The 26237-nt window shown below is 41.8% G+C and overlaps 1 long non-coding RNA gene across 1 annotated transcript in view; it reads left to right on the top strand.

The window, feature by feature from the left end:
- Window positions 1-493: 493 nt before the first annotated feature.
- LOC107309819 overlaps window positions 494-26237 on the top strand; it is a 53411-nt gene continuing 27667 nt past the window's right edge. The window contains exon 1 of the long non-coding RNA XR_004306359.1: window positions 494-795. This is a non-coding gene — a long non-coding RNA (uncharacterized LOC107309819). The remainder of the gene's footprint in view (window positions 796-26237) is intronic.

Genomic DNA, 26237 nt, shown 5'->3' on the forward strand with positions numbered 1-26237 from the left:
TGAGGCTGTAGCTCCCTCCGTGGTAGTTTAACCCGTGTGAATTTCACTTCCAGAGATGGTGCTGCAGCTCCACGCTGATGGGTTTGGGTGGACAGGGGTGCTGCTGCTGCCGCCCGGGGCCTGGCATGCGGGTATGGTGGGAGCAGCATTGCTGGCAGAAATTCGAGGAATTGAGACAGACTTGAAGCAGGTCGGTTATTCTGTCAGATTCACAGAAGGAAAACTGCAGCTAATCTTCACTTTTTAGGTATGACTTGATTGTCATCAGCACATTTTAATAAACTTATGACACTTTGAAGAAAAGGAATTGGTATCCTCTAAAAATCAGAGCGCCGCGGTTTAAGATCGGTCATTGCTGATGACAAGGTTCTTCCCTCATCCCTTTTCACTGCTGAAGCGAGCCCCTCCTGCTTCCCACACTGGTTGAACTAAGTCAGTTACATTCTGCTTAATGGCGCGATCTCGCGAAGCACAAAAGGATCGTGTAGCTCAGGGTGCAATGGATTGCTTCTTTTAATGCCAATTTTTGATGAACTGAAGCGCTGACGCTGGAGCAAGCCTCCCTTAAGCCGCCTTGCATGCTGGAGCAGTAGCAGGCAGCGACAGCAAGATGGCCCTGTTCTCCTGCTCCAGCGGCACGGCCGGCTGGAGGCTTGCGGCAGCTGCGGGCGTCCGCTAGTGCTCCAGTGTGTCCCAGTTTTCTGGGCGTGGTTGTACCCTGCTGCTTCAACGTCCAGCAGAAGGGGCGAGAGTACCCCTTTCTTCAGTGTGACCGGGAGTGCGGTAGAAAAAGAGGTATGCACGCTGACAGAAAGATGAGAAAATACTGCCCTTTTGGCAGTGTAATGCTTAGTGATTGTTTTGTCACAGTTAAGACTTCCAAATAATTGCTAGCTCTATTCTAACTTTTCTCTGCATGTATGTGGTGTGTGCAGCGTTCGGCTTGTTCTGAATATTTCAGTACTTTAAGTTACTGTTACCTTAAGGAATGTAGCAGTGAAGTTGTTGCATTTCCTCCCCTAAGGAAGAAAGGATTCTCGTGAAGGACAGGTGGAGGCTTGGATGCAGGATTAAGAAAGTAGTAATAATAATAATAATAATAATAAAGTGTCTTTTTTTTGCTTTATGACCTTTGATTTGGACTACTGTACATTGAATTTAAAAACAAACAAACAAACAAAAAACAAACACAGATGTAGAATGGAGATAAGGTGCTTTTGGGATTAGAAAAATAAAACCCAAATGTTTCATTACTATGTTACAACTTTTTCTAAGTACTACTTTGGTGCAGCAGTTGTGAAGTTAATGAAGTGTTCAAAGATTATTGCTGCGTATTTTACTTCAAAGCTGGCCGTTCCCTAGAAGTAAGAGGCTTTGTGTGTCTTGATGGAGAAAGGTGGCTGAGAAAGCACTAGTATGAACTTCTGGGTTTTGACTCAGTGCCAGAGGAGCAAAGGAGCAAAATACCTACACAGGTCTGACCACAGCATAAGGTCAAGCAGGAGGAAGATTTTATGCTGGTGGTTGTTTTCACTACAGCTAAGGTAGCTTTATTCCTGCTGCTTACACAGAGGAATGGGCATGCACATGCTCTGCCCAGCAATGTGGCTGTTCTGGTGCTTGGCTTGCACCTCACACAGTCTAATCAGCACAGGTGAATATGACTGATGTATTCAACACCAGAGCTCTACTCAAGCAGTACTTAATAACATTCTCTTATTTGCTCAGACTGATTTACCTATGAAAGTCTGCAGGGCAGCTTTTAGAGCAGCTCTGAGGATTCATGTGGTAGCAGTCCTACCTGAGGTTGTTCTGAGAACTGTAACTGATCTTGAGACACGGATCTGAAAGACACATCAGCCCTCGCCTACTTTTTGCTGAGACACCCCACCACTTGTCTAGCTCTCAGCTGTCCAAGTGCCAAAAAGCAGAAGTCAACAGCAGATGTACACATGGGATATGCTTACATATTTAAGCAGGAGAGGAAGAAGGAACTCAGATGGATTTTTCAATTTGTATTGACTCAGTCTAGAATTTAGAGCTGTGATTTTGCACAACTGAGGAGGCTGCAGAAAATACTTGCATTGTTTCTTGTTTTCAATAAGCAGTAATTTCATGACCATAAAGTTAATGTGGGAGCTTGAAGATGCAGTCTTGTTTTCATCTGTTGAGTATATTGTAAGGAATAAAAATGATGTAAGAGTGTACCTTTTACGCAGGAGAACTTGAAATCTTATTAACAGTTTTCAGTTCAGTGTTATATCTTAGTCTCACCAAATACTTTCACTAATATTTGCTTTTAAGTGTGTTCCATGGATACTTTCTGGTCTGATATGAGTGTGTATAATTAGATTATAAATGACATGATAGAATATGAGAAGATACATTGGGGGGATAGGGCTGTTTTCTTCTTTAAGAACTGCACAGCAGTAATAACTTACAACCCCATGACAAACTCCTTGTCCTCCAGGGTACTATAATTAGCTTTTCTTTGTATTTACATATTTTCATTAAATGATTGTACAGTATAACACAAGCTAAGACTGCCTACTCCCTGTTTCTGGAGATATTTCAGAATACTCTGCATGTGCAGATAATTTGATGTTTTTTTCTTTTTCTCCTTCCTTGCCTTTCTCACTTTCTCACCTAAATCAATCACAAGAACAACTTTTTAAAATGACTGCAATAAACACAGTGAGGATTATTATCCTTTAGCTAAAAATGGATTCTGCCATCTTGCTATTAGGCCCCCTAACAGATCAAACTGGAGGCACGTGAATAGGGAATGCTTTCCTATCTGTGGCTGTATCTGCTTTGAAGAACAGCTTTGTAAGCTTCTCCCATTATTAACTAACAAAGAGATAGAAATCTTCCACATCCCTATGTGCATGCTCCAGATGCAGATTAATTTCATTAATGCCAGCAGCAATCTCCTAGTCTGGCAGGTAATAGTAATAGTCTCGTGCGGGTTGGAAGGGACCTTAGAGATCATTGAGTCCAACCCCCGGGATTCGAACCTCTGTGCTGCCGAGCGGCACTTCTACCACTTGCGCCACAGGGGGATTCGAACACCCGGGCCCCGGTGTTGCAACGCGGCATACCTACCATTTGCGCCACTGGGGCATACAGGTGTTGGTCTGCATCTTACTACTAAGGCTGATGCTAACTTTGATGTTAAATGAACTAGAGCCAAGAGTGTGTTTTTGAAGCAGATTGTTGGCTTGACCTTGAAATTTTCAGATGGACCACCAGAAGATGCACCTCAGGAGCTTTCCTCACACCTTCCCACACCACATGGGGAGAGTAACTGAAGGCAGGCAGGTATTAGTCCCAACTAACTGCATGTGCACACAGAGCCTTCATAGTGGGAAATGAGACCTCTGCATAGGACATTTTGATTTACAGACCCGTACTATTTCTTGATGTAGATAGAGCCAGCAATAGTAGTAAGATTATCAGCCTGGTGTTAAGCTAATTAGAAGCTGATATATTTCAGCTCTCACAGAAGGAGAACACATAGGGAACAGCAATACACATTGGGAACTTCGATCTACCAGAAGTCTAACCAAGCCTCAGACAGTACTTCCAACTCTCTTAGCCCTCTGCAGAAGTCACTATAACTGTTTGTGTAGTATTGGTGAACACTACAAATTGAAGGTGTAAACAAGGATTGATGATACAAAGGGTTAGACTGTTTGAAGAGATAGGCTCATCTGAACAATATTTGGTTTGGTGTAATTTGAAAAATTCACTTGAGGGTAGGAGATGCATGTTGGGTACTTAGGAGCTGGGAGAAAGGGAAGTTCTTGAGTATGCAGAATCAGTTGTAAACACATGATGAATAGACTATTTAACAAGAGTCTTTAATTTGGTTTTGAGAGGTACCACAGCTCGGATTCTCCTCAACTTAGCAAAGGAAAAAATAAGTGTGAATCGGTACAAGAAAGCCAGGGTTAGCCACTAGTGGATGGAGTCCTAGTCTGTCTCCTTTATCTCCTTTAGCAAGGAGAACAAATCATAAAAACCATAAAAACCTATATATATATATATATTAAAATGAGGAATGGGTTTTGTCTTAAAAACTTTTCATGTCTTGTTAGTTCCACATGGACATCACCAAGTCTTTGACTTGCACAGAATGTGGTATTCTCTGATTTCTTATATCATTTTTTTATATCCTCTCCACAAAATGAGCTCTCTCTAAAGCACAACACAAGCATCTTTCCAGAGGCCTCCCCTGTAAGAAACCTCACCAAGCAGCAGACAATCATTTTTCCTCTATGCTTCCTTTCCATCATTATTTCTAGCCATAGTAAAAGGCAGACTGCAAATAAACACTTGCCATGTTTGATGGGACTGGTTGTCCAGCAAGTATGCTATTAATGAATATGCTGAGGAGGGAAGCTGCTTATCTGTCTAAAGAAGTGACATGGCACTGTTTCACATGACTTTGGATATCGGCCATATAACTTGCAGTGAATAAAAGCTTTAGGCCTGAGTTTTTGCCTTGGCCCTTTATCATTATTCCCCTTTGCTAATCAGAGTGCTGCAACATGATTTAGGTCATATGCCAAACCATTCTGACTATTAAGTTTAGATGATGTTGCTTATTCTACTAGGACTGGAAAGCAACTATCAGCACCCACAGCTACAGCATGAGATGATACAAGAAGCTTGAGAAAACCCTCTGTTAAATAGGAAGCAGAGAACTGCACACAAGTTATTAGAGCTGCAGTTAGAAATTGATGTGCATAACATTAGTGTTTTCTTATATTTACATTTAATCTAGGCAACTGCATAGACAAAGTACAGCTTTACAAGTCCTGGCTTGTAGTATTATGTTTCTGTACATGGCATATCTGGAAAGCCTACCTTAAGAGATGATTTACAGTAAGTAGTACCTTAGTACCTCCAGGATTCCCTATGTGGTATAGAAATACACTGAGATTCTCAACAGAAGCCTGTTGTCTGAACTTAAGTTGCTTTGTTTTCTCCATTACCAGGAACAAAAAAATCATCTGACTTCAGAATAAATGAACTGGAATCTTGGGTTGTACATGTACTAAAATCACCGTTAAACACAGGATCTTTTCTTCTTCCTTTCATTACAAAATCTACAGCGATCTCCACCATTTAATTGAAGTTTTGCTGCCATCTTATACAGGTAGCTCGGGTTCCAATTAACAGAATGGAAAGATTTACTATAGTGGGGCATGATAAAAAGATGATTTGAGGTTGCTTTCACATGGTAACCATGATACAGTTTAATGAAGTTGTTGAAAACTTGTGTATGGAATACTGGACAAATCTATGGGAAATTATCAGAAAAGCTAATTCTAAAATGCAATCTTCACTTCACTGGAATTGCTGGAACATTTTCTCTGTACTAGATTGGAGCCAGGGTTTTACTGTAGGTGCGTATCCTACTTTCTAGGAATTAATGCACACTGCATAGTTAAGTTTCTCTGAAATCTGCTGTAGCACCTTTGTAACTTTTTCTCTTCTATTAGGATAAATTGAATCTTAAAATACATTCCTAAATCTTCATCTCCACTCCATATTTTAAATGAGAAACTGAGTAGATATCCCTCCAATATTCTGCTTGAGCAACATCATTGGCATCCCTTTTACTCTTAGTCATAATGCACGCTAGTATGATGTCTTCCATCAGGATTTCAGAGCACTTAACAAATATTGTGTCTTGGTGAGGTGTGTAAGTAATTAATTTTAGAAGCCAATGCCATACAAAGGAAAGGGTGGGTTCTCAATAGTGCATAGCCTCTTATTCTTTTACAGTGTTTTTTTACAGGTGTCTAGATCTGACGTAAATTCCTAATGTAGAATATGTTTTGTAATGTCTACAGCATCTGGAAAATTCATGATGCTGAACTGCATGACATCTCTCACATTTCCATCACGAGAAAGCATGTCATTGCAACTTCAAAACAAAATGGAGTTATGGTAAGTCAGGTCGGTAGAGAAGACAGGTGAAGAGTTTGAGACTTGAGCTACAGCTCTGCCTTCATTTTTATAAGAATAGACTTTACTAAATTCCATCGTCCCAGGTTTCTACAGGTAGAGAAGGATTTACTGAGTCTTTTTCCTAGACACATTTACTTTCTGTCTGGAAGTCCCATTTAGGCAGATTTTGAAAACTTCATAAATTTTTCTGGGCTTTCTGGAATTTGGATAACTGTAGGAAACAGACTTTTCTGAAATTGCTACTGCATGTCTGGAAACTCTAGATAGCAGGACTAAGGGTGCTCTGCAGTTGCAGAACGTGAAGCAGCCTAGCAGGAGCAGCTGTTTGCTGAGCTCTCTTGCCATGCACTGTTAAGTAAAGGACTCTTCAGAAACAGTATACTTGCTGTAAACATAGTTTGTAGCTACTAAGGATGCAGTCAGCCCCATACACTGGTGAGAGAACTACTCAGATATCTGCAAATAGATTATACATCCATTTGCTTCAGGGTGTGCTGCAGCTGCTGCATGTGCACATACTTCTTTCACCTGTTAAATCCTCTGCAGACATACGAGATTCCTATCCCTCAAGCTTGTCTAACCTGGAAGAAAAAATAGCAGAAAGGTGGATATTTTTCTTTGGAATGTTGAGGGAAGTCATCTAGCTAAATGACAAATACAAGGTAAAGGACCAGAGGAGCACCTGAGCAGCTGCAAATATAACTGGGAATCTGAAAATAAGACTGAGAGACTTGTCCCCAAATTTTGGCAGTAGTGGCTTAATAGTTCAGCTTAACTGTCTGAGAAATCATTGTTTGACTTCCTTCTTTTACAGAACAGAGGCACAATTTTGCCTTTTTTTTTTTTTTTCCCCCCTTACCTTTGTCTTTTGTAACATTCTCATTCAGTCTGTGGAAATGTGAGTAAGTGGATTCAGTTTTTACTACACCACTGCTTAAAAATCATACTTTTTGGAAGGGTTATCAGGAGCATTCTATGTCATGCTTTTGCAGGAAATCTCGTCTTGTGCAAACTGTTTTGAAATTAAACAAAATTCTGAGAAGCTTACTATATCTGTTCCAGAGAATGTATTGCCTGTGATATCTTCTTTCTAACCCTCTGGAAAATGAATAAATAGGGAAAAAAAACAAAAAAACTTCATTATATCTAGCTAGATTTGAGGTAGAAGAGCAGAAAATAAAATGTGCTAAAAATCAAATGTCTGAGATATGATAGAAGACTTGAGTGCATTAAAAAATCAGTTCAGATGTTTGTCTGCCACCAGTGGTGGAGCCCAGAATGTCAGAAAAAGATCCTCATCTGCTTGACATCCACTCCCGGTACTCATTCATTGATGGTGTACTTTTAACATAGGTTATAACTGTACACATACAACAAAGCAGTGCTGTGAAGTCCCCTGTCCACAGCGAAGAGAGAGAGCAGAAAGGTCTTACTGATTAAAGCATTCTCAGCATTGACATGATTTGCTGTGAGCCTTGAAAGAGAGGGAAGAACAACTGCACACACCATATTTGGGGGTATTGTTGAGAGTGAATTCTCCTATGCTAAAGTAATTCTTGATAAAACGTTCTAGCTTTCAGAAATCATACAATTAAAGCACACACAGTGAGTGTTGGAAAGTTGAAGTATCAATGTTCTGTAAATATGCTTGAATTAGAAGTTAGGGCTGCCAATCTGGTGAAGGCCTAAGTATACGTCTTTTAAACCAAATATGGTGCATTTTAGTTTCTGAAGAGGGAAGAGAGTCTACCCTTTCCTAACAGAAGAAAAAGACCGAATACATTGTCCTGATCCTTATTCTACAGGATTCTCTCCAAATACCTAAACTTCAATTGGAAAGCAGAAATAATGTGCTTGTTATTTATATATTTATACAAAACACATTTATGCATATCCAGTTTGGGCAAATTCCTGTTATAATGAGGCCAATGAGTAGCATCTAGATCAAATTTGTTGCCAGCATGGTAGTGCTGACTTAGTGACAGAGCATTAGAAATTAATCTGGACATTCATTCTTGTGAAAGTGTGCTAGCCAGTTGTTTCTAAAGCGTGCAAAGTAATATGCCTTTGGATTGTACACAGCTAATCCTCTTTCTGCTTTGCTCTCTGTAACCTGCTTAGTCTTACATGAAACTTATTCTCCATTTTGTGAGCCTGTTGAAATCAGTGGAAGAAGTCCAGATTTTTTTTGTGGGTTTTAGAGCAGAATGTGTGAACATCTGGTCTACATATGAGTCTTATAATTGAAAGGTGAAGAAAATAAGCACTATCAAACTGTATTGGACTTGGCGCTGTAGTAAAGGTATAAATGAAAGTAACGTGAAACTTGTAAAACCAGACTGGACGTAACACTGATACATGCTGAAGAAAGCAGTCTAGTGCTAGCAGGGGAATAAGTCAAATACCTCATAATTTCTTTTCCATAGTTTTTACTTTTCCACATATTCTGTAATGTAACAGTACGTTTTTTTCTTTTTTCCTCTAGGCAAATAGTTGCCAGACAGCAGCACTGGAATGAGAATATATGCAGTGTTTGCTTTTATCCTGTTTTACAAAAGAAGTATGAATGCCTAGTGTTATTCCAAGTATAAAATTACAGGTGTCAAATCATTTGGTGTTTTAAGTGCTATGCCAGAAAAGTAATCCAGTAAAAATAGCTATATCCTGTTAAAACTAAACAGTATTGTTATTACAGTTCCTTACTTGCATGGTTCTGCAGTGTAAAGCTGTGTAAAGCATGTAAGACCAGCAAGGAACTTGTGTGGAATTTCCCAGAACATAGGAAGGTAGGAGGATGGAAAGGGTCCAATGTCAGAATCTGCCTGGTTTTTGTTGCATTTGTTTGAACTATAAATACTACTAAGCAAAAAGTGTTCAGCCTCTCAATGATTGTTTCCCAAAAACTGCAAAGCATTAAAGCAAAGGGTACTTTATGCTTTATTGTGGCTTAATGTATGGACAGCTCCCTGTCCTAAGAAGTGTATTGTTTAAATAGGAGAAAAATACTTACCTAAAAACGTGAAAGAATTTTAGCATCTACACATTACAGGTGAGGGTATAACACAGAGTTTAAGATGACTTGACAGGGCTAGGGAGCTGCTATGCCAGCTGTGGTGGATACTGTTGCTGTCAGATACTTCAAAAAACAAGGACATATTTACAGGGCTGACTAAGTCTTCAAGAAGCAGATTTACATGCGCTTGATCTACGGCAGGGGGAACAAGACCATGTGACAGTCCAGTGGAACACGAGTTTTTGTTATATGAATTTTTTCCTCAACAGAGCCACATACTTTGTGCAGCTGCTGGAAACCTAGTTAATACTTTTATTGTCCACTCCACAAAAGCTAAGTTTGAATCAAATCTATTTAGTATGTTATTTCCTGGAAGAAGGTAAAAGAGTCACTGCATTTAATGCTTTTTCAAGTTTTCTGGAGCTACAGTGAAACCTGGAGAGAGACAACCCAGTCTGCTAAATTGGGGACACACTGCTTCTGTCAGTGTAGATGTTAAGAAGCTTATTAAAGGACACTGCAGCTGACAAATGAATCTTTAATCCCTGGCAAATCCCTTGAGTTTATAGTCAGTGGAAAGCAGTTAATGTAGAAAATAATTTATTACTCATCATTTCATGTGTGTTTTCAGGTCAGATATGTTTCCTTTTGTGATGATTATCAGAATTCATTTTACTTGTAATATTCAGAGTGAATGTTGGCTGCCTGAAAAAAACATTTCCCAAATGCCAGCTCTTTTCCTTTGTTTCTTACAAAAGTGGGCAGCATGTGTTCATTGTCCCTGATGGTATTTTAAGTCAGTGGCACAAAGTGTGGCAGGTGACAGCATGCTGCTAGCAGGAGGCTAGATCCTGAGGCTGAAAGGCTGGTGTGCTATAAACTAGAAACTGCAGGGGCACGTTGTGCGCTACAGTTTGAATCTCCTGACGTATGAGTAAGGGTTAACAATCACATGCTGATTTACCATAAAACTTTTAATGTATTTGTTCATTTTTGCTTTGCAAACTGCATGATCACTCTGAATGTAAGCATTTTGTGCTGAAGTTAGTAAGGCCTTTTTAGGTTCCTTTTTCTTACAAAGACTCATTCCTATTACTTTGTGGAAAGAATGGTACTGAAAAAGTCAGAGCAGATTATGTAGGAAAAATTCTTTGGGGTTTTTATTTTTTCAGTTTCTGAAAAAAGGCACTCTGGTAAGGTCTGTAGGTCAGTAGGTCAAACAGTCTCATAGTGCACCCACTGCAGGGTGATCTATTTGTTCAGTAGTTAGCTCTAGCCTATGAAAATAGCCTTTCACTCTAAAACAAGCACTCTGGCAGTGTTTGCTCCCAGGCAAATGCTTATTCTGCTACTGTTCTTTCCCAGCTCAGCTGCATTTGATTCTTTTTGCAAGTGCAGAAGCTGTTCACCTTTGTAGTCATGAGAGTTAATTACAGCTCACTTTGGTCCTTTTTTTTTGCACAGCCAAAAGCTTTCATGTCCTTTTCATGGGACAGAGTGGAAAGACCAGTGTGTATTCAGGTGCTGCTCCTTATGCAATATATGATTCAGAGCTGCCAAGAAGTGCAGCTTCTGAAGCTGTGCAGGTCACTGTGTGTCCAGGCTGCTGAGCACAGTGCATCTGATGCTGGGGCTCAGCTCCAGGATCGATGAGACTGGGGAGTCTGCACCCCTTCGGAACTGGTGGCCAAGTGTGGCATCTGGGGTTGGAGAGACAGACTACTGAGCTTGAGGCGGGTACCAGCTGGAACAGCTCATGCAGCTGTTGCCTGTTTGGCTTGGCTCTCAGTGCTAGGCTGGGCTCTGAGCTTCCAGTGTGGTTGTGGCAGCACCAGAAGAGCACAGATTATAGTTTGGCTTTCATATCAGGCCAAGAAAACTAGATTTATCTTCCAGGCCAACAGAGCTGTCCTCTCCAAAGCAGATTTTCAAACTTTTTCAAGTGTTCTTTATAGGTTGTGGCTGCAGAAGCAGGAAGATCAGCAGAGACTGTGTCTACTTATACCATCTCAAATCTCTGGGGCTTTTAAATTGAATTATGCTTTTTCTTTTCAGCTAAATAAACTGTAGAAGGCAAACAGCTTTTTGGTGTACACTAAGATATTCTCAAGTGTTCTTGTTTCCAAGAGTGACATTAGTGGGGGCAGCAGTGCAGTCTCAGAACAGAGTTCTTATGCGTTCCAGTTACAGATATACTTCCCAAGATGCTGACAGCTTGATTTGTGAAAGAACAAAGCAGCAAAACAAAACTCAACCCGCAGCCTGTGCAAGAGAGAAAACCAGACTTGCTGTGCTACAGAGGAAGTGTCAAATATAGAGGTAACATTTCAAAGGAGGAAAGCTTTTAGTCTTCATGTACATGACAAAAAACCTTTTACAAGAGTATGTCACATAACTGTAACTATTTTTGAGCTTTAGAAGTTTCCTGTTTAATACCTGTGGGGTAAGCATGTAGCTAGCTGGAGGTCAGTTTAGGGCGCTGAAATCGATTGACCTGTGGTTTGTTACAGAGCTAGCCATTGTTGCTTCTTTTTTCTCCTGCTTTAAAATACGGGATATCTGGTAAACCCCTACCCACATCCCCCAAAATTTAAAAATGTCACATGACTGACTGTACTGGGCCTGTTCTACTTAGCTGCCTCGTTTTGCAAAGCAGACAAATATTGAGAGAAAAATGTTGCTTGATTAAGCAGCTGTCAGACAATAGAAACTCACCATGATGCTTTTATATGAGTCTGATGGATAATGGGAGGACATTAAATGCATGTGTCATTCCAGAGTTGTTTCTTTCCAGTCTGAAACTAAACGGCAGTTGCAGAAAGAGAAGGCTGAACTCAGGTGTTCTACTATTGAACAAATAATTTTATTTCTAAAACAGTATATCATGGCTGTGCACTACAAGCCTCATGATTTGTAAAGCCAGTCAAGTTCTGAAGGGAGCTGTGTCTAAATTTGCAGCTTATGAAAACAGGAGTTTGCTAATAAACACATTCTTCAGAATTACAGCCCAGCACATTCTTAAAAGCAGACTTCTTGTCTTTGTCTTGAACAGTAGCTTCCTATGACTACAGCAGAATGCTTTCATGACAGATGAGACAGCTTCCTCTTGACCACTTGGTTGTGTAATTGTTAAACGGAGAAAAAAAAATCAGGATGACCCAGTCTAAAAGGGGTAAACAAACAGAGCGCTGCCAGTGACAGAACAATCTTCTTTAAGCTTACCTTCTAGATAGTCTGAGCCATCAGTGCTCAAATTTGTTTATTCCCTTCTTCCTCCTTTCCTCTTTCTCTGAGCTGTATTACAAAGCAGTGCTGTGACTGGAAGCTGTGGATGTGTTACAGGGAAGGGGGTCTCAGCTGTATGTTCCTCTCCCTGACTTCTCCCCCTGACTTAGTGCTGGAAAATCCTATTTTAAATCCAACCTTGAGAGGAAAAAAAATATTCTTTGGTTCTGAAATGGAATGAATCTTATACACTTACTACCAAGTCTGTTTTCTGACAAGAGGGTCTGAGGCCTGAAAGGACAGATCCTTTGACCTGTTCAGGATGCTTGTAGCACAGGTTCCTTGGGAGTCGTTCCTTAAGGGTAAAGGGGTCCAGGAAGCCTCAATGCTCCTCAAGATGGAAATCTTAAAGGCACAAGAACAGGCTGTCCCTGAATGCCGTAAGGTGAGCTGTAGGGGAAGAAGACTGGTGTGGATGAACTGGGAACTATTGTTGAGACTCCAGAAGAAAAAGAGAGTCTATGTCCTCTGGAAAAGGGGCACCCTACTTGGGGAGATTACAAGAAAATTGCTGAGGTATGCAAGGAGGAAGTTAGGAAGGCAAAAGTCCAACCTGAACTCAAACAGGCCACTTTTACAAATATATCAATGGTAAGAGAAGAACCAAGGAAAATTTCCATCCTTTACTTGATGCAGTGGGGAACGTGACCGCTGAGGACAAGTAGAAGGCTGAAGTCCTCAATACCTTCTTTACATCTGTATTTAATAGGCAGATCAGTTATCCTTGGGGCACTTCATGGCCTGATCTGGAAGTCTCGGATGCTATGCAGCATACACCCCCAGTGATTCAGGTGGAGACAGTTAGAGAGCTCTTCCTCTATCTGGGCTGTCACAAGTCCATGGGACCAGACAGACACCTAGGGTGCTGAGGGAATTGGTGGGGGTGATTGTTGAGCCTTTATCTGACATCTATCAGTGTTTCTGGCTATCTGGAGAGATTGTAGAGGATTGGAGGCTTGATGATGTCACTCCCATCTACAGGAAGGGCCATAAGGAGGATCCAGGGAACTACAGGCCTGTCATCCTGACCTCGGTACCAGGGAAAGTTATGGAGCAAATCAGGGAGCTTGATTTGGCAGGGGGGTTGGACTCGATGATTTCTAGAGGTCTCTTCCAACCCCTACAATTCTGTGATTCTATGAGATTACATGGCACATATGTGGTGTCCAGGGGATCAGGCCCAGCCAGCACGGGTTCATGCAGGGCAGGTCGTGCTTAACCAACTTCATCTCCTTCTGCGACTGGGTGATCAGGCAGGTAGACAAGGGAAAGGTTGTTGATGGAGTCTACATAGACTTCAGTAAAGCCTTTGGTATGGTCTATCACAGTATTCTCCTGGGGAAACTGGCTGCCTGTGGCCTGTATGGGTTAACCCTTCTTTGGGTAAGGAACTAGCTAGAGGGTCATGACCAGTGGGTAATGGTTAATGAAGTTAAGTCCAGCTGGCAACCTGTTACAAGTGGTGTCCCCCAGGGGCTGGTACTGGGGCCCATCTTGTTTAATATCTTTATTGATTACCTATATGAGGGAATTGAGTGTAACCTCAGTAAGTTTGCAGATGACACCAAGTTGGGAGGTGGTGTCTATCTGCCTGAGGGTTGGGAGGCTTTGCAGAGGGATCTAGTTAGGCTGGATTTCTGGGCTGAGGTTAATGGGATGAAGTTCAACAAGGCCAAGTGCTGGGTTCTACACTTTGGCCACTATAACCCCATGCAGAGATATAGGCTTGAGACTGAGTGTCTGTATGACTGTAAAGAGAAAAGGGACCTGGGGGTGTTGGTTGATGCTTGGCTGAACATGAGCCAGCAGTGTGTCCAGGCAGCCAAGAAGGCCAACAGCACCCTGGCCTGCATTAGAAATAGTGTGGCCATCAGGAGCAGAGAGGTAATCATCCATCACTCTGTACTCAGCACTGCTGAGGCTGCACCTCGAACATTGTGTTCACTTTTGGGCCCCTCACTACAAGAAATACATTGAGGTCCTGGAACACATCCAGAGAAGGGCAACACAACTGGTGAGGGGTCTGGAGCATAAGTCTTATGAGACTGGCTGAGAGATAGGATTGTTTAGTCTGGAGAAGAGGGGGCTTTGCACTCTACAGCTTCCTGAAGGGAGGTTGTGATGAGGAGGGGTTTGGCCTCTTCTGCCAGGTAACAAACAGGACCCGAGAAAATAGCTGCAAGTTGTACCAGAGGAGGTTTAGATTAGACATGAGGAAAAACTTTTCCTCACAGAGTGTTCAGGCATTGGAATGGCCTGCCCAGGGAGGTGGTGGAGTCACCATCCCTGGCAGTGCTCAAGAGGCATCTGGATGAGGAACTACATCTTTTATTCTTTTTTTAGTAGCCTGTGGTAGCAATGGTAATGGGAGGACGGTTGGACTAGATGATCATGTAGATTCTTTCCATCCTTGTGATTCTATGATTCTATGATTTTGCAATGAGGTATTGAGTTTGCATGGTAAATAGTGGGCATGCGCAGTACCCAAGCTGTACATGGCCACCCAAATGGTTCTGTTTTAAACTAAGTAGTACTCATGAGCAGGTGTACTTTGTCAAAGATTAAGAAAGACAGAGAGAAATTGATTTGCCAGAAATACTAATCTGGAGATGTGTGGCCTGGTTTGGCTTTTCCCGAAGTCAGACAAGTATACAGCTTTGGGGATGTATTTCAAGAGTCTGCTGAGGCTAGGAATCTGCCTTCACCATTTTAATTCCTTATCAGAACATGTCAGAAATATTTTCTTAGCATGTCTGTATATGCATGACTGTTTGAGTATATATGTGCATGCATGCACAGTCAGTTAACAGCATGTATTGACTATATGCAACAGGGATAAAATGGATTGTAAAATTTCCTTGTAATCTGCACAAACATCAATCTGGTTTCAAAAAGAATCCTCATGTTTATGAAAGATAGTCTGGTTGATGATGGTGAAGACTCTGTATGTGGAAAAAATTAATTTCTCAAATGGCAAACTAATTTGAAAGTCAGACTTTTCTGCTACCTCATTATGCTCTCTTTTAAACTCAAGATTCTAGTTTTCTGCTTCATAACAAGTTTATTGGGACAGCAAGTAGGTTGAGCAAAACAAAGGATGATACCTTGATGTTTATTCCAAATTCAGATGAGGATTTCTTGCCCCTACACTGAAGAGAGATATTTCTGTGCATGGTGAGAGGCTGCAGAGTAAATGGTAGCCATTATGCTGCTGATTTGCTCTTCCATGAGAACTGCAGAGCATAGCACCAGAATCAGCAGCAGAGTGACAGATCTGCAGATGAAAGAATACAAATTTGATTATAGTATTTTTTATGCTGTTAGTCGAGGTTTGGACAGCCACATTTACTTTAAACAACATCCAGAGCCTGATGGAGCCAGTGGGAGTTTTGCCATCACCTTCCCTTGGGGGCAGGATTTTGCTCACTGCTTAAGTTAGACACATCTTTACAGGAGCAAATGGGAGCAAACACACAGATTTTGAATTGAGGGAGCCAGTAAGCAGCTGCATGCATTTACTTTGAAACACATGTAAAAAAAGAGACAACAAAACCCAGCTGCTAGGCCTTCAACACATTTCTGTAATACCCGTGTTGGAGTCAGAGCTTACTCTTCTGCTTTATTTATGACCCTGGCTGCCAGAATGGGTGCATCTGGAGCTCAGACACCTTATGCCTGTATTGTAAATTAGTTAACCTGAAAAACAGATCTTTGCAGCAGACATACCAGGCTCTGTAGTGCTCTTGTGTATATATGTTTTTTTTTATGTGAAAGGGCTGTTGAACTTTATGCATAAACACTGCTGTCTGTCTTTTCCCTCCTCTTTTTGTCACAGGCTGTGGAGTGTCATTGAGTATTCAGGAAGAGCTCCCCAAGGAGATCAGGGACACAGACAGGGCCTCAATGCATGGACATGAAAGAATAAATATTCTAGTGGGAATACTAATGCAAACACCCTGCTCTGGGGTAAAAATGCATTAAACAGCTGGCTGCATGCTAAAGAAACTTTTAAAATCAATACAGAAATGAACTTATAAAATGTTTATGTGTAGATACGCTAGTGTTATAGCATAAGAGAGCAAAAGGATGTCACTGACCCCCTTTGTTATAAAGCATACAGCACTGTCAAGTACAAAGTACCAGTGCCAGAGAGCAGAGTGCTGGTCTGTTAATCCCTTTCTGTAGGGCTCAGAGTTCCAGATCTGCTGAAGTTGACGCCAGGTTGGAGTTAGGCCCTGGCAGGTTGAAGAATTAGATTTTGAGAGTGAACTGCTGTTATCATCAGTTGCTCAGAGGACACAGGTCTGCAAAGTAGCCTGTTGCTATTTTCGATTAAGCTATTTTGTAAAAAAGCTTTAATAGTACTTAAATTTGGGCTAGCTGCTCAGCAACTAAGCTGACATGGAAGTACAGAACTGGAGTCTCACTCTAAGAACTGGCAGCCTGGCTGGGTCACCAGCTGAATTCAGCTGATGTTACCTTTAGACAGAGATTTCAAAGCTACAGTGTGTCTTTAATCACTGCACAGTGATGTGCATATTAAAGGAAGGCTTTGACATAGTCTCAGTAAATAAAATGAAATAATATTTCAAGTTGATCCTGTTTCCACCAGCTGTTGAAATAAATGTGCTGCTCCACCACTGCTATACTCTTTTGAGACCATAACCCTGGCTCCACATTACTGCTATGCCCTAATCTCTGAAATGGGAGCAAGTACCATTTGCAGTATAGAGGAGCAATAGCTTCTATGCAGCACATCATTAAGACCACATTTCTATACCTGGTCACTTTGTCAGACACTTTGCCTGTAATGTCACAATCCCACGTTATATTAATCTCTAAAATAAGCTGTCACTGGGTTGAGATCCTTTGCTTTAGGTGCTGCATGTTTGTGGCTGCTGCAAGCATTTACCAGCTTCAAGCTCTGCATAATCCATGTTCCTTACAGTTTTAGTTTGGGGCAAAAGGACAAGCCTTCAGCAAGGAGCCTCACTGCAGCATAACTTTCCATTGCTTCCTGCCTCCTGTGTCATCCCCATATCTCTTCCTTTTGACTCCTTGCTTTCTACCAATTCACACTTTTCAATGTCAGAACTCTCACCTGATCTGCTGCTCTTTAGTTTTAAACCATCCCTTGGAGACATCTCCAAATTTACTGCTTAGAAGACAGTCATCAGTTGCTGCTCTGCAGCTGTAGGGCATGGTCAGAGCTGCAGCTGCTGCTCACTAGAGATGTAATTTTGAATTCTTTCGGAAATGAGATGGCCTCCCTAACCTTAACCTTGCTCACAGGAATGCCTGTGGTATAAACACACTCAATAGTTTGTGGTTTGGATTTTGAAGAGAACAGTTCTCTTTGAGTGCACAACAGCTGTTGACACATGGCAAGACTGCAAGATGTCTGCATTCATATGTGTCTGTTAAATCTAATCTGGCAGAAAGATGGTCCAGACTCCTCCTTGCAGGCTGGTACTTAGTGGAAAGTATAGTTGTGAGTGCCTGGGATGGTTCCACTGCTGTTAGTGAGGGCTCCTTTTGTGCTTCTACTCTCCTCAGCACCACATACATCCCTTAAGCTGAATGTCACAACCTCTCTTTACTTATCTCATTCTGTTTCACAGAGATGATCAGAGAAAAGGAAATGCCAAGAGCAGAGTATTTTGCTTCAGACATACTTTCACATAGGGGCAGGCCAACAGTCTGCCCATCTTACATGCAGTATGAACTTGCTGCTGATGCACTGCTCTGCCAGAATCCCAGATATGTCTTGTATAAATGGGGATTTAAATGAGAGGGGGACATGCACAAACACAGTAAGAGGGACAGGGGTAGTGAAATTACTTTCCTGACTTAAATTATTGCACATATATCCAGCAGGGGGCACCGATGGCCTGAGCCTGTCCACATCTGCTCTGTCTTGGTCCAAGCACTGCTTCCCAGCTGAATAAGGATTTCTTAGCACATGACAGGGTAAGCCAGGGCCCAAACCTTCCCTCTAAGCCTGCAAGAAGGTGACTGCTAGTCGTAGATGTGATAATAGCATCTTAACAAGGTGAATGAGGAACTGTGTCTTGGGAAGACCAAAAGCTTTAAGCACTGGGATCTTTACATCCTCATGACAAAATTTGTCTTGCCATTAATATGGAGAAAAACCTATCTGAATACATCATTCCTTTTTTATTTATTTATTTTATTTAATTAATTAATTAATTAATTTTTTTAAGAGGATGTCTTCCAGCAGGTGCTACTGCAGATATGTTAGTAAAGAGTACTTTGTTATGTATTTATGGCTGCTAATGGTTATTTCACACACTGGGAAAGCAAAAAGCTACCTGGCATGCATTTTTCAGGAAATAACTACTAAATAGTAAAAGAAAAGACATTGCCTTATCTTCTCCTTCGGAGGGAATTCTTCAAGGATTTTGGCCCTGAAACCTGAAGCTTTCAGCAGCGGTGCCTGCAGGGGTGGCCTCGTGACAGCTTGGTACTGAGGAGCTCTCAGCTTCATGCCCCTGGGAGGTGAAAACATTTCACTACAGAGGGAAGCGGATAACATTTTCAAGTACATCTGAAGAGGCAGACAAGTTAAACTTTTCTGCAAGAGAGAATCTAGCTTTTACATTTCATTTATTGAGATGGAAGAAAGCTTTCTTAATTTTGGCAATTATTTGCCATCTTCAGAAACCACACAGATCTGTGCTGGGTTTTTTGTGATATCCTACACTCTGTGTTGCTTGGTTTGTTGCCATTTTCCCTTCCTAGCATTAGTGCTTTTGGTTACAAAAGCCCTCCTTTTACCTCTTTTCTTCACTTCATCTCAGCAGGAGGCAAATACGGACTCCCACACCTGCCATGTTGCACCAGCTGCTGCCAAGGGCAGGAGAAGACAGGCAGCATCCCACGCAGCTGCTACCTGACAGGGAGTTGGCTGCTGTGCCTCTGCCAACCCTCAGCCTCCAGCTGCTTGCCCTCTACTCCCTCTTTGGCAGCCACTCACTCATGAGCATTGGCAGGAAGCAGGAAATGCACTTGAGTGAAAGGAACAGGCTGACTGCTGATGGTGTTGATTTTTATTTTTATTTTTTTATTTTTTTGTAGAAAAAAACAACAAACAAACATATAAAGTAACTCTCAAAGCTCTCTTCTGTGTTGGTTCTTAGGTGCTATCAATTTACATGCAACAGTGCTGAAAAGTAGGCAGGAATAAACTCCTGATAGCAGGGCACAGTGTGCTTACAGTATGTCTGTAATTTAACAAAGTGCTGAAAAGACCCTTACTGTGTATAGATGTGCAATCAGTGGCTAAAAGTAAATGATTCTCAACACAAATAATCTTTTATATTTTAAAAAGGTTTTACCATGAAGGAAAAAGTACATATGTGGAAAATAAAGATTAGAGGAGAAATTGCTCAGATGTGTGCAGCTGACTCTGTGCTGGAACAATCTGCCCTTTCCCACGTGCTTGTCTCCTGTTGATAACACTTGGTGTTATGCATAAGCAAGAAGGCAGAACATGCAATTGGACAAGTGGGCTGTCTATAGAGAGTTTTGACCTCACTACAACCTCAGATGTTGCTGTTCCTTCTTTTTTCTGGTCATATATCCTCTGTTCTTTATGTAATCTCTTTTCTTGACAATGTCAGAGGTTGGGCTGGGCCTCTCAAGTTTTTCTTTTTCAGGGGGAGAAGGCGGTCCTGTTTTGGGTTTAAACCTCTTCTGATAGATTATCACCAGCTCCCTGCAAGGCAGACAAGTCTGCTTTACTTCTGTAGCAACTGTGCAGGGGAGCTGCTGATGAAGAACAAAATGGGAGCTAGTGAGCAATTACTTGGAGACTGACTATAAAAAAAAAAAAAAGCCAGCTAATTAGAGCTGAGAGGAAGAGGCAACATTTTGTGTAGAAACACCAGAAGGAAGGTCCTCCAAATCTCACATGCTGCCTGTAAATAGCTATGATTAACCCCATAGTATTTGCTTAATTAAAATTTAATTAATATTTGTTGTCCTTGATAATTGTTTTGGAGTCAAGAAAATGTAGTGGCAACTGTTTTTCTGTAGGCAGCGGTAACATTCAAGAACAACAGCAGAGGCATAGGAGACTCCTCTCAGTCTCTCAGATGTACCTCTACTATGACAGAACTGAAATTGCTCACTAAATTGCTAGCAAAAGAAGGGAGGATGTCAGACTGCAAGCCCTGCACAGTGACAGGCATCACTCTATGAATGCAGCACCCACCCGCGTGGGTTATTTGGAGGTATGTGAGAAAGAAACAGTGAGAAAATGAGTGCTGATGGTTTTTATTTGACCTCACCAATTGATAGATGCTATACTTTACTGTGCTTAGTTTTGATGTTCTGCATAAGTGGAGTGAGCACAGCAGAGATACCTCTCCTGAACTCTGTGGGCCCCGTCAAAGTAGTTATTGCTTTAAAATGGTGTGACAATACCAGCAGCTCGGCACACTTCTGTTTTGCTCCAGGAACAGGTTTCCTATCTACTCATGCTGCTTGTGCTAATTAGTTCTTGAGCTTTTTTGATACTGTCCCCCATGACATCCTTATAACAAAGCTGAGGTATTATGGGATAGATGAGTGGACGGTGAAGTGGGTTGAGAATTGGCTGACTGGCAGAGTGCAGAGGGTTGTCATTGGCAGTGCGGTGTCTGGCTGGAGGCCTGTAACTAGCGGCGACCCCCAGGGGTCTGTACTGGGTCCGGTCTTGTTCAACATCTTCATCAACGACCTTGATGAGGGGATAGTGACCACCCTCAGCAAGTTTGCTGATGACACAAAGTTGGGAGGATCGGCTGACATGCCTGAAGGCTGTGCTGCCATTCAGCGAGACCTGGACAGGCTGGAGAGCTGGGCAGTAAGAAACCGGATGAGATTTAACAAAAGCAAGTGTAGAGTCTTGCACCTGGGTAGAAATAATTGCATGCACCAGTACAGGCTGGGGGTAGACCTGCTGGAGAGGAGCTCTGCTGAGAGGGACCTGGGCGTCCTGGTGGACGACAGATTAACCATGAGCCAGCAGTGTGCCCTTGTAGCCAAGAAAGCCAATGGCATACTGGGGTGTATTAAGAAGAGCGTGTCCAGCAGGTCAAAGGAGGTGATCCTCCCCCTCTACTCTGCCCTGGTGAGGCCTCATCTGGAATACTGTGTCCAGTTCTGGGCTCTCCAGTACAAAAAAGACAGGGATCTCTTGGAAAGAGTCCAGCGGAGGGCCACAAAGATGGTGAAGGGCCTGGAGCATCTCCCCTATGAGGAGAGACTTAGGGAACTGGGTGTGTTTAGCCTTGAAAAAAGAAGGCTGAGAGGGGACTTGATCCAGGTTTATAAATACCTGAGGTGTGGGAGCCATAGTGGTGAGTCTGGTCTCTTTTCAGTAGTGCGTGGGTTTAGGACTAGGGGTAATGGGATGAAAGTACAGCATAGGAAGTTCCGCACGAATGTGCGGAAGAACTTCTTTACAGTGAGGGTGACGGAGCACTGGAACAGGCTGCCCAGGGAGGTGGTGGAGTCTCCTTCCCTGGAGATATTTAAGACCCGCCTGGACGCCTACCTGTGTGACATGGTGTAGGGAGCCTGCTTTGGCAGGGGGGTTGGACTTGATGCTCTCGAGGTCCCTTCCAACCCCTACAATTCTGTGATTCTGTGATTCTGTGATTCTGTGATTCTGTGATTCTGTGAAACGTGTCATTCACTCCAGGGTTTGCTCCAAACAGACTAAATAGATGTGGAAGACACAAAATATGTTTCCATACAACCAGAATGGTGCTTCAACATACTCCCAGGTTAGGCTCAAGCATTATTTGTGCCCTGTTCCCATCCTTTTCCTGGAACACATAACAATTTTATTCTGGCATATTTTTGACCCTGTACTGTTCTGCTGGCCTCCTGCTTATAGCCATTATTCTTTTACATACTTTGAATTGAAAAATACCAAGTCTGTGCACAGAAAATAGCAAGTGTTAGCCACAGGGTTGAAAGAGAAAATCTCAGCAGAGTGCTACACAACATGTCTGCAGTCAGTCTGTTCAGCAGGGCCAAACATAACAATGTGGTCATAAGCTCCTTTGCAAAACTGGCAGGTGGGCTGGAGTCTACAGTACAGTTCTGGTGAGAATGACCATGGTCTGCTATTCCTCATTTAACAGGAGAGGACTGAACAAGCAAGATTCATGGAGTGTTGAACCCAGATCTCTCAGATCCTTGGGGAAACAGCTTCTAATACAGAACTGTTAGTTAAAAACAGGTGGGGAGAGGAGATGGGACACCAGCACTATCAACACCACCATATTCTCTCTATTGCTCTGGGTTAGGCATGTGTTTGATAACACCTGATGGATCTGGCCTTTCTGGTAACAAAGTGACATGCTGATTCTCAATCCTGGAAAGGCATTTTTAGCTGTTTAGTGCTATGAAATCAGAAGTGCTTCTGAACACTCCTAAAAGCAGAACTGGAGGTTCCTGATGAATGTCAGCATTAGAAAAGCTGTGTGTCACCTTCAGAAGTTTCTGCAGCCCTAAGATTCAGCGTGTAACTACAGCTTTAGAACTATCACAGGTCCTGTCTTATGGGCACACAGGAAACAAGTCTCAGGCCTACCAGGCAATGATTTACATCTCCTGTTGATTGTATGCCTCCAGTCATGGTGAACACTGGAAGATGGTGGTGGACAGAATGAGTTCTCTACCCTTGTGGGTAAAGAAGTGACTCTGGTGCTGTGCAAAGTTGCTCACGCTGTACCCAGTCTGCCAGCAGTAAGGTCAGAAAGGTGGAAATCAAAACGGATAGCAATTACTGTTACAGTGGTTCTGTCAGCTTCAGGTTGAGGCACTGTATATGGCGATGTTGAGTAATAGCAGCACTTAATCTTCTGTTGCTGCTGCTACCTGTTATGAAACAAGCTTGATCTGTTTGTAGTTCTAGATAGATTTTAGTGGAATTGAAGAAGTCTGAGATAGATGCTAAGAATTACTGCAGTCTTCATTCCAAAATGAAACTCAAAATGAGCACAGTAACTGTTGCCCAAGTTAGAGTGCATCTAAAAGATTTTTCTCTCTCTTTTCTGTCTAGTTAGAGATTTTTACTGAATTTTTAGAAATGTACTTCCACCACCTATCCAAAATTCACTAGCTTATCTCACTTGTACAAAAAGTAAAGGAGATAAAAACAAGGCAACTCTCTGTTAAGTTTTTAATGTAACGTTAAGAACAACAAATACATCCAAGCAATCTTTGCTCTGCTGTTAGTCATTTGTACCAACCTGCAATTAGAACACTCAGCATCTGTTCTCATCTCTTAACAAAATTACATTTTCCACTTCCTAGGCCCTGGCCTCAGGCAGTGGATTTTTGAAGTAATCATGCCTTGGTAATTAATGTTTAAAGATGAATGTTTAAACTTTCAACACAGTGCATCGCTAAATAAACATCCAGCAATCCCTTGCAGTGAAAAGGAGTATGAAAATGTGTATGGCTTTTACTGGAAGCTGTAGAATTAGCAGACATTATCCTCAGAGCTCCCAGCTTCAGTAGATTTGGTTACTGCTCCCCCTATGCTTGTGGATGTAATTAATGCCACACAGAAAATCAATCAATCAATCAATCAGAAGAAAATAAATACCACATCCAGTCTGTCAGTTCTTTGTGGGGTGATGAGTCTGTGGCAGAGGTTTGCTGGGAATTATTAGCTCATATGAAGAGGAAGGAGTCAAGAAAAGATCAGTTGCAGTAATGTGATCAGTGCTACTTGGGATTTTTACAAAAGGACAAGGGGACAAGGGCGAAGAGGAATGGGTAAAAACATTGGGCCTGGAGTGGAGAATATGCTCAGAAATTCCTTTTCTATTTCATGTCATTTTGTTTTTCCCAAATCCACTTTTCAGTTTCTAGCCTCTTGCTAATTCAATTGGTATTACCTGTGATAGCAAACCTTCCTTCAGTGGGGCTTCTGGATGTGACATGTACTCCTCAGCAGCATTACCCAAAGTACTCCTTCTGGAATTTTTAGCACTTTAGAAATTAACTGTATCATCCTTTTACAACACAAATCTGTTTCAGCTGAAAACAATTAGGAAAACTTGCAACTTTGGAATCTAAAAAAAGGGAATGGGTGGCCTGGATTGACAGTGCCTACATACTTTAGGCATCTGATCTGGGCATTGTGATCCTGATTTAGATATGTTGGTAGACACACCTCATGCCTAACATTTCCCAATCAGTTGGCATGAAGTAGCTGCCTATTCATCTAAGGTTCCCATAGAAGTACTTACATGATCCCACAAGTGGTTTCAGTAAAAAAGGACAAGGTTGGGGGGGAATATAACTGTGTGACCTCCTGTTGTATCAACTAGTTCTGATATGCTCCCTTCCAGTCTGATCTCCACCTGTTCTCCTATGACTGTTTTATGTACACACTGAAGCCTTTCCTGGTCCAGTAGAGGTCAGTGATTAAATTCTGTAGAATTTCTTCAAAGAAATCAATTGGAATACGAGCAGAATACATGGGGCTGATTTGCCTTTCTGCCCACCCCTCCAACCCTTTTCCTACCCCCACCCCCCACCCCCTACCCCCCCCATTCCTTTTTATCCCCTTCTTTTCCTTTTCTTCTCTACGTCTCAGAAAACAGAAGGAAATTCCAAACCCAATACTCTACTGGCATGTCAGCAAACCAAGTTCAGAGTGGGTGCTCTGGGCTTTAATATTCTTTGATGTTCTTTTTGGTCAGAATAAATGAAAACTCAAATAGCTCCTGGAAAAGCTCCACATGTCTGATTCTGCAATTAAGTGTAAAAATGGAACCTCCCATTCAGAAGTGAAGTTTGGGCACTAAGATTAGTAAGAGAAACATTCAGCACTAGTCATACTCCTTTGGGTAACAGACATGTTTCTGCCTGCTCTCTCTTCTAAGTATTCATTATGATTGTGTGTTAGTGACTTTCTAAACAGAAATTCCATGTGAATAACGAACAAAATATTGCCCTGCCCTCTGCTCTAATAATTTCCTATTCTTTTAGCAATCCTTATATACCATCAACAGTATGCTGATATACTAACTGGATATCCCAGGCTTGGCTATTTTATTATCCATTCCTTTAGCTATCTGCTCTGATTACTGACCCTAAAGAGAGTTTATAGATTAGAAATTATGAATTAGACTTCACTGTTGTATTGCAGTCCTTTTTAATCTTTTTAAAAAATTGTTTTTAAATTTATGACCCTCCTCCCTCCCACTTAGAAGTCTTCCAGGAAAGCTGTAGGCCTATTTGTGCCAAATTTAAGCCTGCACAAAATAACTTGCTTTTTTCATGTGTTTTTTCACAGATCCTTTAACAAACAGAAACCCAGGGAGTACTTCTGCAGAATACAGGATGCTTCAGTTACTCTTTTTGTTAAACGTGATGCAGATTTTCAACATTTTGCTGATCTGAATCATTATTGAGTCCCGTGGCATGGAAAATGCTTCAGAACTAAAAGCAGTGTGTTTTTAAAGAAATACTTAATCCTAAATAGATCATGCTAGTACTGTAATAGAGACTCCACTGCAGTTAATGAAAAGATTTTGTTTGACCTCAGTGGGCACTCAGATGGGCTAAGAACATATGCTTGTCATTGGTAACAGGCCTTATTTGAGTTTCCCTTCCTAGATTGTGGAGTAGTTTTGCTTCTCTTGTTTATACAGAAAGACTGGAACTACTCAAGGAGATCATGTGGAACCACTGTGTAAAAATAGTGGAGCTACATTTTGGTAGACAGTATCTCCCAGCTCTACATTCAGCCATTTTACTTTAGTCCAAATAAGCATCCTCAACAAGCTTTTTAGCTGATTCACCATAACAGACCACATCAGTCAATTGCTCACTCTGCCTTGCCGGAATGAGGGCCTGTAAGAGAACACGCATAAACAAACAGAAAACAGCCAGCTCACATGCTGTCCAAGCTTAAGTCCTT

This window comes from Coturnix japonica, chromosome 2 (assembly GCF_001577835.2).
Source record: "Coturnix japonica isolate 7356 chromosome 2, Coturnix japonica 2.1, whole genome shotgun sequence".
NCBI lineage: Eukaryota > Metazoa > Chordata > Aves > Galliformes > Phasianidae > Coturnix > Coturnix japonica.